The following is a 17,789-nucleotide window of genomic DNA, read 5'->3' on the forward strand; positions in this document are numbered from 1 at the left end:
ATCCCATATTGTATTTTAATAGCTCTTAGATGTTGTGTTAACTTTGTAAGCCTTTGGGACAGGTGCTCTGTTTCTATTTGTTTTCGAGACGGCCTTACCACATTTTTAGTAGTTTGAAAACATAACGGGCCAGATTCTCAGCTGGTGTATATTGGCATATCTCCACGGAGCTATGCTGATTTGTACCAGCTGAAGACTTAGCCAATGACTTGAGTGGTATTACTTCTGATTTACACCAGTGTAAATGAGATCAGAATAATCTCCTAAAGGATTCCTGGGGAACGAAGAAGGGTGTTACTCTTACACAGGTTTATTTTTTAATCAAAACTCAAAATCAAGCTAGCTTTGCCTATTTTGGGCTTTGATTAGAAAATTTCATCCATCTCCAGACATTTCCCCATTTCACCAGCAAATGCTATGATGTCCCAAGGGCGTATGACTTCCAGTAGGGAAAAAGCACTGAAGGCAGATAAATCCTTAATAAAACTAAGAATACCACTCTTATGAAAATATTATGAATGAATGAAGAAAAATACAGCACTTGTATGGGACATAAACAGAGCTGCCTCTAATGGAATGTTTTTCCTTGAGGCATTAGCTGCTCCATAAGTAAAGCTCTTTTAGGGAAATATACCTGTTAAATTCATTAAATGAATGATTCCTCTGGAGGGAGGGAGGGAGGGAGGGAGGAAGGTAAGAGCAGTGGAAATGCATCAGGAGCAGAACAAAAGAAACCAGGTGACCAGGAGGCATGTAAATACACATGGATAAGGGCCAGACAGGAAAATGAAGCATGGGGGTAGGAGAAAGCAAGGTATTGGAGGCTGGGGGAGGGGCTTCAGCAGGGAAAGGTCACCCAGCATATAGCAGCCCCATGAGGCATGGGGGCCCTGCCTACTCTCCTGAACCCTAATGGCCCCCAGGACATTGGCCAATCCAAGGGACTTGGACCCCAGCCCAAAGAATGCTCTGGGGCAGTGGTGGGTAATCTGATTGCAGGTCACAAGACATATTGCTGACATTGACCGTCCGCAAGCACGGCCCTGCCACAGCTCCCAGTGGCCGTGGTTCATCGTTCCCAGCCAATGGGAGCTGCAGGAACTGGTCCGCAGGCACGCCCCCCCACCCCCACCCCGCAGCTCCCAGTGGTTGCGGTTAGTCGTTCCCAGCCAATGGAGGCTGCAGGAAGTGGTCTGCAGGCACACTGCCCCCCCCACCCCCCCGCAGCTCCCATTGGCCAGGAATGGCAAACCATGGCCACCGGGAGCTGTGGGGGTGGGGGTGTGCCTGCAGACGGTCAACGTCAGCAAAATGTCTCACAGGCTGCTGGTTTCCCACCACTGCCCTGGAGTGATGAGAAAACTGAGGCAGGGACATGTGTTTATTATTTTATATGATCTGCACTCTCTTGTGCTTTACATGATTAAGTATAAAAGGGCATAAAGTTAGAGAGACCCGTGGGGGCCAGAATAACATGGCTGCTGAAGCCAGATCTCTGAGGGGATAGTAAAGCTGCCTCCATTGACCCCCAAAACCCACTAAACACCCCATAAAACAGCACAGACTTTTAGAGGATGGCTTATCCAAGAAAATCTGAAAATTTAAAAAGATATCTCACTGAGAAGAATGTTTCTGGCTCACAGCATGGAGAAACTTCTTAGACTCCAAGTGAGCACATGGCAGCCAAATCAGGAAGAAATGCCAGAGGTGGCAAAAATCTAATGGCTGGAGATGATCTTTCAGTTCAAGGCCATGAGAGATGATCTGATGACCAAGCTTCTTGAAGTAAAGAAAGAAGTTGCTGACTTGGAAGAGATAGTCACAGTGCTAGAGAATGACCCAAGAGAAGCAAGCGAGAGAGAAACAGCACTGCAGGGCCGTGTGGCACTGATGGAGCAGGGAGAGAGATAGATGCAGCTTAAACTGGATGATATAGAAAACAGCTCAAGAAGGAAAAACATCAGAATTAAGGGACTGCCTGAAAACACTGATGGGAAAACCCAATCGGCATGTAAAAACTTTAATTGTGGAGTTGTTACATCTGATCTCTCTGGAAGAGGTAAAAGTGGAAAGAGCACACATAGCACTGCTCCACAGACTTGGGCCTCATAATAAAAATAAACCAAGAGACCTAATTATGAAATTGCATGATTATCAGCAGAAAAATTTAAAAAGCCCGAGAGCATTCAGAGCTCATGCTCAAAGGTCACAAGCTGCACATTTTCCATGACCTCTCTGGCCCAACTTTAAAAAAAGAGAAGAGAAGAGAGCTGAGGGATTACAGCAGCACTCAGGAAGGCAGATATCCGCTAGAGACGGGGATTCCCATTTAAGCTCTCATTCAGCTTCCAAAATCAGTATTACAGAATGAGACTGTAAACAGGGGGAAAATACACTCCAGTCACTTGGAATAAAAATCCAAATCTCAGACATACAAGAAGATTTTCCAGAAGTAATGCCTACCGATAAACTCCAGAAAAACTCTTGGCAAATGGTGAATCCCAAGAAAAACAGGAAAAGAAAAAACAAAAGACTTTAGAGACCATACTGGCAATGGCAGAAGTGAAGCTGAACAAGAGAATTCAGATGCCTTAGTAGTAATCCAAAAACTAATCAGAAAGGACTTCTTGGGGGTCACTTGGAATGAAAAGCTGAACAGTAACTATGTTAATGTTAGAAAGAAAATAGAATGAAGTTTACTTTAATTGGGTGATCAGTAATTGCTGTGTTCTGTGTTTTAAAGTGTAGAGGAAATAAAGAACAATAAGAAGGGAGTGTGTGTGTGTGGGTGGGTGGGTATGGGGAGGGGGGATTTCAAGGTTGGAGGAGATTGGAGAAAATAGAGAGAGGAAGGGAAGAGTCTCTAGGGGTTCTGTGTAAACTGTCCCCATAACTCAAATGATCAAATGGCAATCTGTCCTTTAGGGAGAGGGTTAAGATCCCGTAGGTGGAGAATGTACCTCCTTTGGATTGCAGGAGAAGGAGTCCAAGTGCTTGTGGGGAGAATACAGGGGTTAAGGTTCAGCAAAGCAGAGTAGTTTTGGGAACTGTTTTACAGTTATATTGGTATTTCATTTGTGGATTTAGACCAGTGGTTGGCAACCTTCGACACGCGGCCCATCAGGATAATCTGCTGGCAGGCTGCGAGACATTTTGTTTATGTTGACCGTCTGCAGGCACAGCCCCCTGCAGCTCTCATTGGCCATAGTTTGTCGTTCCTGGCCAATGGGAGCTGCAGAAAGCGGCGGCCAGCATGTCCCTATGGCCCACTGCTTCCCATTGCTCTCATTGGGGGGGAATGGCAAACTCTGATTTAGAGTAAAGGAAATGGAGAAGAGGGAGGGAAATAGAGAGGCAGGGAGAATTAATACAAGAAATAGATATGGAAGTTCACAAATAGAAACCAAGCCATTTTCAGGCACACAATAGTGAATGCAAAATAATTAGAAACAAGAGAGACAGTGGCAACACAATCAACACAACATCACACAGTAAAGAATCGCAACAATTTCAGGCTTTCAATAAGCTGAATAGTTACTCTCAATCTCTCTTCCTTTTACAATAACATCTTTGAATGTCAAAGGGCTAAATACTATCAGATTATTCTACTTCAAAATACTCATTTTCAGGAGGGGCAAATTACTGACATGAAAGGTAACTGGTTTCAACAGACATATTTTGCTTCAGATAAAGAAAAGAGAAGTGAGCATCACATTGGCTAAACGTGTACCTTTTCAGATTAAAGATCAATGCAAGGATAAGAGGGACAATTTATATTGTTGAAGGGCATAATTGCTGGGTTATTAATAACAGGGGGTTCAGTGTATGCCCCAAACCAAAAGCAAAAAAACCCCTTTTTAAAGGACTTCATTAAAACAATTCCACACTTTAGAGAAGGGAAAATTATACTTGGAGGGACTTCAATTGCACACCAAGTTTTTACTGGGACAGATCTGATAGAAAAAAGACATGGGTGATAGGGAAGCAGGTACAGCATTGGCTTTTCTGTGTCAAAGATTCAATCGTTCAGATTGCTGGAGAGAATTACACCCAGGGGAAAGAGATTACATATCTTATTCACATCCTCATCTGTTATATACTGGGATTGATTTAATGTTAATCTCTAATAAATCCTTAATGAAGCAGACAAGATCTGCAGAAATTGGCAACATTACATGGTCATATCATGCATCAGTGAAAGTAATATTTGATAACTGGGTTGGGTCCCAAAGATCACTTTATTGGCAAATAGCTGCTTGCTTCTCCAAGACAAATCTTGGGTTGCAGCAATTAAAGAGGACATTGTTCAATACTTGCAATTAAATGACCCAGACAATATAAAAGAGGCCTTCTTTGGGAGGCAGGTAAAGCAGTATTTAGAGGTCAGTTGATTAGCAGAGTCACTCAACTGAAAAAAAGAAAGAGCTCAAGAAAAAAATAGAATTAGAACAGAAGCTAAAATGGTTACAAGACATTCATAAAAACACAGCTTCAGAAAAAACACATCAACAATTAACTAATATTAGAGGAAAGTCAAATATGTTGACAGACAATACTGAAAAAGCCCCTAGGTATACAAAGCAGATATTTTTATTTAAAAAGAAATAAAAGTGATAGACTATTGGCTAGAAAGCTTAAAGGGATTCAAGAGCAACATATTATTCCCCCAATTAAGAACAATCAGCAAAAGATAGTTGCACACTCTAATGAAATATGTGCTACTTTAGCTCCTCATTATAAAAAGCTCTCTGCCTAAGATACTCCAAGCTCTGAAGTTATTCAAAAATATCTGGAAGTAGCAGGCTTGCGAAAGATATACAAACTTGGTAAAGAAACTTTACATTAAGAAATCCTAGAGGCAATAGCAAGTATGAAAAGTATAAAACTGCAGGATCTAATGGCTTCCATGCATTTTACAAGATAATTAAGGAAGCATTAGTGGGTCCTTTGACAGGTATCATCAATGCCATTCTGTTAGGGGAGGAACTTCCACAACCTATGAAAAAAGCTACTGTGGTTATTCTCCCTGAAGATGGAAGAGAACTTACCTTATGCAGGTCCTATAGGCCCATATATCTGTTAAGTCATGACAAAGATTTTAGCAAAAATATTAGCTAGCCACTTGCAATCTATGCTCTAAGCTTATATAAAGCCATATCAAACTGGGTTCGTTAAGGATAGACATACCTGGTCTGTTAATTATGTGCATACAGAGATTTCACTCCATGCAATAAAATCAATAGAAACGACATTGGTGTTGTAATGGTGCTCACCTTGTTAACTAGAAAGCTCTGAGGACCCTATTCCTGTATAATGTCTCTTTTAAAAAAAAGCTAACTATTGTAATGATTGTTTTGTTTCTGATATTTACATGACAAGGATTTGTGAACTTGTTAAAACTTCCTAAATAAATAGTATAAAAAAAGAAAAGAAAAGAAAAAAATGAACTACTTCCCACACGAAAGCTATAAAGTTCTTAGACTGTGCAAGTGTATGTGTGTGTCCACAGCTTCACAACTTCTGTGTGCCCAGGAGAGAGTTTAAACTGTAAACCAGAAGCTTCACACGTTTGGGGTGGAGTTCTGGGAGAGGGGGTTGTTTAAGTATTGGGGTGTCTGAAGGTTCAGCACTGTGCTGGGGGGTGGGGGTAGGACTAGGGGGAGGGATTAGGTGGCTAGACAGCAGGTTATAACACTCTGAGGTGGGGGGGGGTGCCAGACAGAAGGTCTGCACCTGAGCATGTGCCTAAGGACCCCAAGATTGGGCCAGTGGATGGACTCAATTCAGGTTCCAGAAACTTAACATACCCCAGGAGATCCAGAGCACAGAGGCTTACATTCCCCTTACAGACTCCTAGTGGGAGTCAGGAAGGGGAACTCACTCAGGCCTGTGACAATGTGAGGACTAGATGCGTTCTGTTAACTCCATTCCAGTGACATAAAAGGATTATGTAGTTATCTGAGGCAGAAGGAACTAGAGCAGGGATGGAAAAGTCTGGCAGGTAGAAAACCCCTAGAGACAACCAGACTTAAGAGAGAGCCTAGGCTTCAATATTATTATTGAAGTTCTCAGTAAAAGCAAGCTCAGTAGTGGAGAAAGTTTGGAACCCATCCAGTGTGCATGTACTGTGAGCTGAGCAGGATGGGAATGTCACCTACTTTCACTGTTGTATGTTTCTTGCACTGTAAGATCCTGAGGGCAAGGACTGTATCCTCCTTTATGCTTTGTACAGCACTGAGCATAGTGTCAGTTCTTAAGAAATAATAAATACAATCATAAATGGCGGGAAATATAAAGAGTTGGAGTTGGGGGCAGGGGAGAGAGAGAATAAAATATTCATAAACGTTCCCAACAATGTCATTTTCCAATTAAAGTGTCATCCTAGCCTCTGTGTGGGTGAGACAATAATCTTCATCTCACACAAATGTGACAGCATTATTAGCCAAAGGGATTTTATCATATATTAGTACATGATATAAAATTTAATGCAACTTTCCAGGGACAGAAGTTTTCCAAAATCAACCTACTTTTAGATACACTATTGACACGCCAATGATCTTAGCTGTGGTGTAAAATGCAGTTTATAAACTTCAACTAACTACACACATTTCATTTAACTTCTGAGTGTAAGTTAATGATTTGATAGTTTTTTTCTGGTTGAAAACAGCCATTGTAATAAATAATTTTATAATTAATAATAAATGGAGCCCAAACAGAAATGCTCTCGCGCGCTCTCTCTCTCTCTCTCTCTCCCCCCCCCCCCCAAGATGCAGTTTGTGGAAGTATGGGATAGTCCCTGGATGCTGCAGAGGGCTCTCTTGGGGGTGGTCCAAGATCTGTGCCTTGGAAGGGGAAGGCTGAGGAAAGGGTGGAAGTGACATGCATCTTTCCTCCCAACACCATGAAGAATCTATTTAGGAGTTAATTACAATCTTGGTCTCCTAGATCTTCAGAATATTGCTAATGATCATGATTTTATTGCAAGTCTCACAATATTTGGTATTTTTCTTAAAGCACAAGCTCCGAGAGTCATGTGATTATGTGAATCTCAGTTTTTCTTAAAATAAAATGTATGTTTCTAGCCTTTGTGTTTCCGGAGAAAGTTTGAAATCATCAATCCTAAAAGGCTCAAAACCCAGAAATCAGATTCTTAAACTAATCTCAATTTTTGTGGGTCAGACAGCCAGCTATGCTGAAAGGGGTCCAGCAGAGAGTATGGGGGCGCAGGGTCTCTGTACAGAACATCCTAGCAGATTTGAAGGGATCTACCGGTTCTATAGGCTGGGGCTTAATCTCGGTAAAAGAATATATGAAGCAAAGACTGCAAGGGGAAACTCATGCAGTTTTCCTATCTTTGGCCCTCTCTCTCACTTTTTTCTTTGGGAGGAGAGATCTTGACTATGACATTAAACCTTCCTGACTAATGCTCTTCTGATCATACTGCACTTCCCCAATAATGCTGTGAGTCTATTCAATCAATTAATTATATTTGATAAACAAATACATATAGCTCCAGAGTAAAGTACCAGTTTGAGAATTATCATCTTTGATAATAGTTAACAACAGATTTCTGTGTCTATGTAAAATTTCAAAGAACTGCCTTTTTTATTTTACAATTGATGCTGAAAGTGAGATGTCAGCTAACTGCAAATGAATATAAAACAATAGGGCAGGTGCTGCTAGGGAAAATATTCCACAGATTTTCTTTATTATTTACGACTAGAGCTCTGTTCCACGAAACCTCTAAGCTCACTTTTTAGAGTACACTGCACAACGCCATTCACTTCCATGTCAACAAGCTGCAGCTTGATAAATTAAAACAGGAAAATGCTGGGTAAAGCACCTCAGACCTGCATGATTCATTTTGCAGCAATTTTCTGGCGGCTGCCCAAGAATGACCTGTTATCTTCCTGGTCTCCTTATCATTTTCCCATCTGGAAAAGGCTGAGCCATGCTGCACACTAGGGAGTAAGTGGCCAGAGCTGGCTGCATTCAAAGGCCATTAACAATCATAACTCTTCAAATCACCACCCTCCTGCAGACAAGGTTAATAGTAGTGTATAGAACAGGTAGGGAGGTCAGTAGTTTACTTTTACTAAAATAAATATCAAGTGAATTGCTTGATTTCCTTTGTTACCTCTGACCGTAAAACAAGAATTGCAATTTTTAGGGACTGTTACTGTTAAAAAATGGAACTTTAAACCTCTTGGATTCAATTCCCTAAAAATCCAGTGGGAGCCACTTTTCACGTATATGTCTTCAGGACTAATTTATTCATTCTTCTACTAAAACTAAAGTAAAACTATATTTTTATGGAGCCTTGGCATGTATGATTAATTTAGCAATTATCGTGGCAATCTAACAGAAGGTTTTGAAGTCCAAAAAAATAGGAGACTGTTTAATTTTCAGTAGAGAGGGACAGATAAATCTGAGAAAGCACTAATTGCTAACGGCAATTCTTTATCAATCAATGTAATGTTGAAAATGAAAAAAAAATCAATGCTGGAATTAAAAATAACACCAAATTTAAGAGTCTAAAATCTCTACATTTTTAGCACTAAGTGAAATTCTGAAAAGTCCTGTTAGGGCTTTGTACTGTAGACATGAAGGAACAGAAGACACTGCTATCAATGCAGAAATGTTGAAGACAGTCTAGAAAAAGCAACACTAAACAGAGAACATAAAAAGAGAGATGTTAATATATGTCTAAGAGTGTATGAGAATCATCATACATAATAATATTGAAAGGAAAATGAAAATTGAGTTAATATTATTGATAAAGGCACAGATGATTATCAAGTAATAATAGTTATTATTTGCAATATTAATAAAGCTGCTAATTACATTTCCACCAGTGTATCCCCTCCTCTGCCACTTACTCATACACATGGTATTTCTAATTGAAGTCAAAAGGTAACATTTTAGTTGTCTAATATTCCAGATCTGTAATGAAATATATGTAGACCAAAATATGCTTTTATTTTAAAATAATTATTAAAAAGCTGCCTCCTATACTGAGAATTGACTTCTAGATTTTGGGTGTTCAAGATGTTTTAAATCATTGGAATTCTTTGCTCAGTCCTGGAGAGTAACTGAAGGAAAGACTCATTTTAAAAATGATTTTCTTTAAAACCACATTTGTTTGTAATGTCTAAATTTGGAAAAGGTCAGTTCTCTCATCTTCACCTGTGAACCCCCCCACTGAAATCAGTGGAGCTGAAAGTAGAATGTGAGCTTTGCATGAATATCTCAAAATAATATTTGGTCTAGATTCTGTAAATTATTTGGGTTTGTTATCCCTTTTTAATGCTTTTTTTTTTCTGAAGCCTAAATGGCTCAGTGAATTTCTAAGGGTTTATGGAGCTTTTGGCTTTGGGTCACTGGTTTGAATCAAGTGTAAGTCAGCAGTGAGCTGAGAGGCATTACCATCTGGTGGTGTTTCAGTGCTTTTTGTTAAATGAGTTGGTGGTCTGAGTCAAGTTTCTCTTGGGCAGGTAACGGTTACCACATTCACGTGTGCTACCCCTGTGTGGCATTCTTAGCAGAAAAGACTGAGGGCATATCTACCCAAGCACTTACTGGTTTGCGGAGGAATAAATCTACAGCACTCCAGCATGCCGCACCTTAACTGGCCATATGGACCATGCTGATGTGCACTAAAAGTCCCTAGCATGCTTTGATCTACTGCTGTTTCAAATTTGAATGAGCGACCTATGTTCTGACCCGTGGAGGTGGCGTCTTCAGGTTAGGGTTGAGGAACATTAGATAGGGTCATATTAGGTAACTTGCATTGCTGCTGCCCATGCTGCTATAATTTTGATGTGGAAAAAGGGAGGAAACTGTTTTGTATGGCTGTCATCTGTTCCATCTACTACCTTCATTAAAAGCAAACATTAAGAGAAGAATAAAAGCATTTCTGCTAATCTTTAAGACAACTGAAATTTTCATATAGAAAAATAATACATCAACTGGCCTGCTCTTTTCATGACTTTGTGGAATTAAATACTTTCTGATTAAGAAAGACACCAAATTTATAATAAATTTAAAAGGGGTGGACAAGATAGCAAGGAGACTTTGGCTTTTCCATATCCTCTAAGCGGCCCACATTTCGGTGAAGAATCTTTGATTTTTATGGAACTTTTCCTCCAGATAATCTTTCCCACTTCTTGCTTTCTTCACAAGTAACCCCTAATAAGACAATATTCACATTGCGAGTGTTATCTATGAACAGAATAGTGGTCAAATGATAATGTATTTCAAAATTCTTCAGGTTTCAATATGCCTGATGATGAAAAAATCATAATTATTGATGGGGGAACCTATTTCTAGTGATGATCATTCTTAAGTGGACCTTCCACTTATTTTTATAACATGCTCCATGATGTGACATCAGAGCACCCATGGAATCTCTGGTCTTGATTCTGTTATCTACAGCTCCACCTACACCAGGCCTTTAACCATGTTAGGTGTAACCACTTCAAGTGCATTCCATTTAAACATGGTTTAGTTGACCAGCATAGGGTCGCCATCAAACACAGAAACAAAATCCTCAGCTGGTGTAAATGAACATACTTCCATTGGAGCAATGCTGATTTACACCTGGGCCCAGGTTCTCAAATTAATATAACATCCTTGACCTTCTAGTTTCTCCCTCCAGTTCCAACCTCCTTGAACTTTTAATTCATTTCTACATGTGAACTATTCTGTGCAAAGGATTCATTAGTACCCATTAGAATTCTTTATATTTCAAAACTAACTTGTGTTGTTCAGGAGATTAACTAGCCATGACAAGGGAGTTACTACAGGCAGGTCTAACCAACCAGAGCCCCAATCCTTGTCCCATTAAAATCAGTGGCAAAACTCCCACTGACTTTAATAGTCCAGATCAAGCCCTAGGAGACTAAGCTGCTGATCCTGCAATCACATATACACACAAGTAACTTTACACATGTGAGTAGTCACATTGTGTTCAAAATACCTTCCCGTCAGCAAGACTGAGCTCTGCATTGAAATGATTGTTTAGCTCCAATTTTTTAAGCTCCAATTGCTTAGCTCTGAATTTCAATAATTGTTTGGATCTGATGGGGAAAGCACACAGTCCTTGCTACTGCAGCAATTTCTAGAACTGGAAACTATAAAAAATAGTACATGTTAAATACTTGCACTTCACGGTAAACTAGATATTTGCCAGAAACTCACTATATTTTTCTCCTCGTAAGATTTACACAATGTGTGCTTTAATTGGAGAACAGAAGGTACTGTAATAATATATTATTATATCAAATGTATTTTTAAATGATCCTTCCACTGCATCAATCATAGTGTACAGCTAAAGGGCTTGGGGGGGTCACATGTGCAGAATGAGTTCTGCCCTCTGGAGAAATCCCCATGACTGAACACAGTTCAAAACCCATTATGGTTGCTCCACAACCAAACATTTGATGCACTGATCAATGTCGAGGGTAGAAGGAGGGGAGAGCCACAAAATTAGACTGAAAAGTCTTGATGCTGCCCGCTGCTCTTTAACCTTGACTCAGCTGTGTGGGTATTAAAAAAAAAGGCGGGGGGGAGAAAAGAAAGAAAATAAAAGAAACAAGAGGGACAGACCTGAAAATTTGCTCCTTCCACATAGCAGCTTTTCTCTTTCTACTGCTGAAGTCTCATTTATTCCTTCTTAATAAATCAAAATACCAGCCATAGGCTCCCTAGAGAAAATTGAAGGTCTTTTAATTCTTTTAGGTGGTACAAACATTGCCTTATAATTATCATTGTGTGTGCGGTTTTTCTATAAAGGAATATTGAAATACACAACAAAACTCATCTCTTAATATAAACCCTCTTGGAAGATTAAATCATTCATTCAGAGGAAACTTGTCGCAAGAAGAGAAGGAATCTTAGTTTGTAAGACTTAAAAAAAAATAGAAGTATTGTCGTTTATCGGTCGTGCATCTGTGAGATTCATTGTTCTTGAATGATGAAGCAAAAATATTTGTGAAGCAGATATAGATAACTGAAAAAATCTGATAAAATGGCTAATATTAAGAGGAAAGAGAAATTTTCCACAAAAACGTGTTGTGGCTAATGATTTAATATACTACTTATCATTTAAGTGCAGTATTTTCTAAAACCAAAGACAATTAATGGTTTTTCTTTCAGAACCTCTTGTTAAACACTTGATGTCAAAGATTATAGAAACACCACAATGAGCTGGATAAGTTATCTATTGAAGTAGTCATCTTGAAATTATTAATCAATGTCCCTGTTGATAATGGCTGGAATTTTGATGCATACTTGAGGGAAAGATGTCACTGACCACAGGAAAACCAAAATGTGGGTTAATGGAAGATAAAAGTTTTAAAATATTCCTAAAAAGAGAGAGAAACACACACAAAATATGACCAGATTCAAATTTGAACTGTCTTTGCAAATGCTGCACACTAGCTTATCTTTGATTTATAAGTAGCATCCTTTGTTATGTATTTGCCCTTGCTTTTGATATGGTGAAGTGTTGGCGTTTTACTACTTAATGAAATAAAATCAAAAGTATTTATAAATGAAAGGAATATGTCTATATATTTATCATGGATGGAGAAAATGATACAAATAAAATAAAAAAAACTATTTGAACCTTTATTTAAAACTAAACTTGAACCAAAACAGAATCTTTTTAAACAATCCACAATAGTCCATTTTCTTTTGATTGTGTTTTCATTTTTATGTACCTCTGAACTTCCTGAGTTTGGCTGGAGTGGAAATACCACAGAGGTGAGCTGTTCTTCCAGTTCTCCCAGCATGATTTCTTGGCCATAGAAAGCTTAAACATTTGGGAATTTTTGGAGGCTTATTCTAAATCAACCCTTTTGCAGTTTAACCATCTCTGATAATGACTCAAGGCCAATGCAGTAGTTGATGTAATATTTCTGATTCAAAGTTGTCCTAGGCAGATGCCAGCTTGCTCACTTGTAGAGGAAAATGATCAAACTTGTAATAATGAAGAACTCAATTAAAGTGTCCCTTTTACCAAAGCTGGACTTTGCTTCTCTTGTGCTGCCCGAGATTCACGAAAGGAGCAGAGACTGGCCACATTTCCTTAGCTGGATATTCCTCCCATATGCCGTATTCCCCAGAGGGCATAGAACCAGCAAAGCCAACTCCTATGCCACGCCACTCCTCTCCCTCTCCAGCTGCATTGGCGTAGAGAATGGGGAGGGGGTATGGCTGGCCAGAGGAAACTGCACTCCAGCTATTCCCAGATGGCTGGCAGTCTCTTGGGGATCATGGCCAGCTACTGGAGTTTAGAACAGTCCCCATAACTTCTGGGGTAAACACTAGTAACAAATCTTTTGTTTAAGTGTTACTCCCAGTTTGACAATTTATTTGATGCCATGTCTGGCATTTAAGTCAGTTATCTTCCAGATAGGAGAATCTGGGCTGTTAGGTGCTGCCATGGCACCATGGAATTCATGTTCAGTGGATTGCTTTTCACGATGTTGTAGGCTCTCATCTTGAACTGACATTACACACCACTCATCACTATCTGTCAGAAGTTACATTGGCTTCTGTAGCAGCTGCTGCATATTCTGGATGAAAAGTTTCAATGTTTACCTTTAAAATGTCAATCCTTAAGCACACTCAATATTCATAGACTTATTCATTAGTTCTCAGCTGCCCTGAAAATGTGTTTAGATTACATGATGCAAGGAGGACAGCTTGAATACAGGACAGTAGCTGCAGTCAACATAGTCTATCGTTTTCACTTCACAAATCAGTGGAATTGTTCCCACAGTGGTAGTGCTGACTGTGATTTACCATTTACTCTTGTGTAGAAGAGACTGGTGGTGTTATGAAAATGGACCAGCTGCAGTTTCAAGATGACAGCATGTCTCTGCTGCTAAACTTAGATGAAAGAAGGGATTTAGGAGCTGGAGACAGATGGGTTAGTTTATCATCATCAACAACTGCCTTTATTTATGCATCAAAATGCTGGAACATTGGCACAACCAGATTACCCTTACCTTCAATGCAGCCCACTACCACCTCTGGCAAGCAGAACTCTTTTGGGGGAATGTATGGTTAGCCCATTGGTGGCAAATGCTTGAGTGATAATTGGACAACACTTTCCTTCTGTGCTGTGTCCCACTGCTATGTCTTTCTTTCAAATTAATAGCACTCTAGAGTTTTTCTGCCTCAGAGTACATTGCATGCTCCTGAAATTTCACAGATTCTGGGGTTCCAGAAGCACACAGTGGTCTTTGTGGCCCAGATTTTAGGGCACCTCTGGATGTCTTTACACCAAAAGCCACAAAATGTAGTCTGTTAAAATAATCAGAAGTAGAGAACTCAGGAGCTTTCTGATATATCACTGGATGAGCTGCAACATTCACATACTCAAGTGCTTAGCCACTTAACACAATATTGGTTAGAGTGAATATGACCAATACTCTGAGCTGGATGCTTGACCCTCCATAAGTTCCCAGTCACTCAAAGGTGGCGGGTGGGCCAGAGGCATGAGAGTGTAGATTCAAAGCATGAGGCATACCTGTGATCCTGTCCAAAAGAGTAGCTCCTTGTGAACTTTTATCCACCAGTGCAAGTTAGAGCAACCCTGAGCTCGGGGTTGATTCAGTAGGACTAGCAATGGGGGTGGAAAGGTGATGGAAAAATTATACCCTCCCCTCTTCTCTAGGTGTGCACTGTTCTAGTGCAGCTAGTGAACTAGTTATCAATCTTGATGCAGTATTGTATGAATAGTGGTCCAGGGACCAGAAGATATGGTTGAGCTGGCCTATTAAACCCAGTGTCACAATGGCTGTGATTTGATCACCCAAGGATCTGTCAGGTAATCACAACAATAATTAGCACTAGTGCCTCAAGTACTAATAATTTAGGGAACCAGCATTGTTGTTCTGATAAGACACACCAGCCAAGCATATAGGAAAGAGAACTCTCTCTAACACCTCAGAGTCTAACCCATCTCCCGTTGTGGCCAATCCCGGGGCTTCAGAGGAAGGGAACCCCTTCCCTCCAAACAAACAAAATAGAATACATCTGGCTAATTGTGGCTCAGGGGAAAAAATCCTTCCTGGATGCTGCTGGCGACTGACTGAAGCCCTGAAACATGAGATCTGATTACAGTAATTGTCCTAAAACAGAGCTGCTCGTGTTATGAACATGTTGAGGGCAATGCAGAGCTTCCTGTTTTCTCTGTGGGTCATTAAAGAAGGGAATGAACAGCAGCACTCATAGACTCACAGATGCCAGAAGGTATCATGACGACCATCCAGCCTAATCCTCAATGCACACAAGCTGTAGAATTTCTCCCAGAAGTTGGATTAAAGCATATCCTTTAGAAAGATATATATATATATATATATATATATATATGTTCTCATTATAGAGACTCTAAGCAATGATGAGTCCACCACCTCCCCCGGCAAGCTGTTCCCATGTTTAATTACTATCACAGCTAGGAAATTACATCTTATCTCTGAAGTAGTTCCTCCAGGTCAGGACTAAGGCAGATTGGCAAAGGAAACTTGCACTTCTAATTCCTTTTTTGGACCCTTCCTGTAGATAGAGGAATTCAGTCTTTGTCAATCTAGCACCTATCACAAGCACTACATTCACTTAAAAATGAAAAAGAAAGTACTTCTTTGATGTGCAATCCTTGCTCTGCCCTTCTTTTTCTCTGTCCCTGATGAGCAAGCCTCTGTTCATACATATGCACCACATAAAAGAACCACATCCAGAACAAGATCCTTTCTGTTGTGCACATGTGTGAGCACAAGCTTGATCATCAGAGAGAGTGAGGGGGTGGGGCACAGCAAGGATCTCATTCATTAAAATCATACAGTTTTAGCAGCTCCATTGATCCACTCCCTTGGAACAGTTTTGAAATCCCCAGTGATTTTGTAGCACCCTTACTGGCAGATTTTAAGGCTGTCTCTTCAACGGGAGCCTAACGGGTAAAGAACAGAATATTTTTGTCTCTCTCTTTACCCCAAGCCTGATCATGAAATGATGACGAACTTGCAAGTTTTCCTGGGCTCTTCCAGCAGAGATTGAATCATTGGGGGAACATTGCTCATTGTACAGTAAATATTTTCATCAGTTATACCTGTGGCTGTCATCATCATCCTTCATCCTGAACCATGGATTCAGGATAAGGTATTATAATACAAATGGCAATTGAAATTTGATTTTATTGTTGCAAAAAGAGGGGGAAATAGAGTTTCTAGTGTAGGCTGTTAATTAAACTCAGGAGCACTGACAAGACAGCCAAATGCAATGGATAAGTAGTTGCTATCCTGCAATTATATATCAGGATATTAGAGATCTCAGAAATGATTCACTATTCTGCCAATGAATCCATCTGGATCACTAAATTAAAAAAATCTAATTTAATTACGTACCTTGGGGCTATTGTGTGATGTCTGCTCTTTGGCTCTGTGCTAACAGCCTACCTCATTTTTATTCATTCTCCCCCTCTAAAATAGGTGTGGTGTTAAAGGAGCTGCTTTTCAACATTGTCTATTTGCACACATCACTTCACATGATATGCTTCAAAGCCTGTGATTTGCATGTTAGCTTGGGTGGTGCCCTGTGTACAATATGTCATGTATAAATTACTTTTTAAAAAAAGAAACTATACAATAGTTGAAATTAGAACAGTTCTAGTGTTCTAGATTAATAGGTGAACTGTATTCATGTATTTATATTTCAATGATGGAAAGATATTAGTAAGTGAGAAAGTTGACAATTAACAATGCCAGCCTCCTAAGGTATTATAATACAAATGGCAATTGAAATTTGATTTTATTGTTGCAAAAAGAGGGGGAAACAGAGTTTCTAGTGTAGGCTGTTAATTAAACTCAGGAGCACTGACAAGACAGCCAAATGCAATGGATAAGTAGTTGCTATCCTGCAATTATCTCTCTCTCTCTCTGTCTCACCTCCCCCCCCCCCACACACACACATCCAATTTTGTTTCAGACTAGTTAGTGTCTGTGAACCAGTAACCTGATAATGGATGAAAAATCTTAGTTTAGCCATGCAAAAAGGTTTTTGTTTGTTTGTTTTTAAACAATTCAGGGAGCGAGAGAAAAAAATAGTCTTATTTTTATAAATCTTGACACTTTAGCAGGCAAGAACTGAGAGTCTTTTGTAGTAAATTCCTAATTTGTTCATTTTACACTGTCTGAGTAACTAGATCAAAAAACAGTGTCAAATGCCCAAAGCAGTGTTTGTCAGCAATTCTTTTTTATTTCCAAGCATCTGAATAGAGAAAGGCTAGTGCTGTATTTCCAAACAGGCATAGGCAGGCTCTTGTTGGCAGACCCTTGCTGCAGAATGAATACATGCTATGAGTACAGACCATTTGTCTGCTGATTACAGCAGACCCCAGGGAGCTGATGCTGGCTTTCATTTTCACCTCCTTCTCTCACAGCATCTCCTTGCTGTGACAGTCCCTCCCCCATCCCTCACAGCTTTGAGTAGAGCTGACTTGCCTGTGGTATATTTAAGTCTGTTTTCCAAATTAAAATAAGCCTAGAACGTTTGAAATGTGTTGACTTGTCTTGAAGGTTAACATGGGGCGGGGGGAGGGGGTGAACGGGGAAGCTATTCTCATTTGGAATTCAGCACTGATCATAATGAATGTATTTGGTATTCATGTGAATCTCGCCTGTATTTCCATAAGAGTGCTACTGTAATTTAACACTGGTACTAAAAACACTGAGGGGAGAGGAACACTTAAAATAAAATGTCACTATATTAAAAAGGATAGACAG

Source organism: Caretta caretta, chromosome 5, assembly GCF_965140235.1.
Source record: "Caretta caretta isolate rCarCar2 chromosome 5, rCarCar1.hap1, whole genome shotgun sequence".
Classification (NCBI taxonomy): domain Eukaryota; kingdom Metazoa; phylum Chordata; order Testudines; family Cheloniidae; genus Caretta; species Caretta caretta.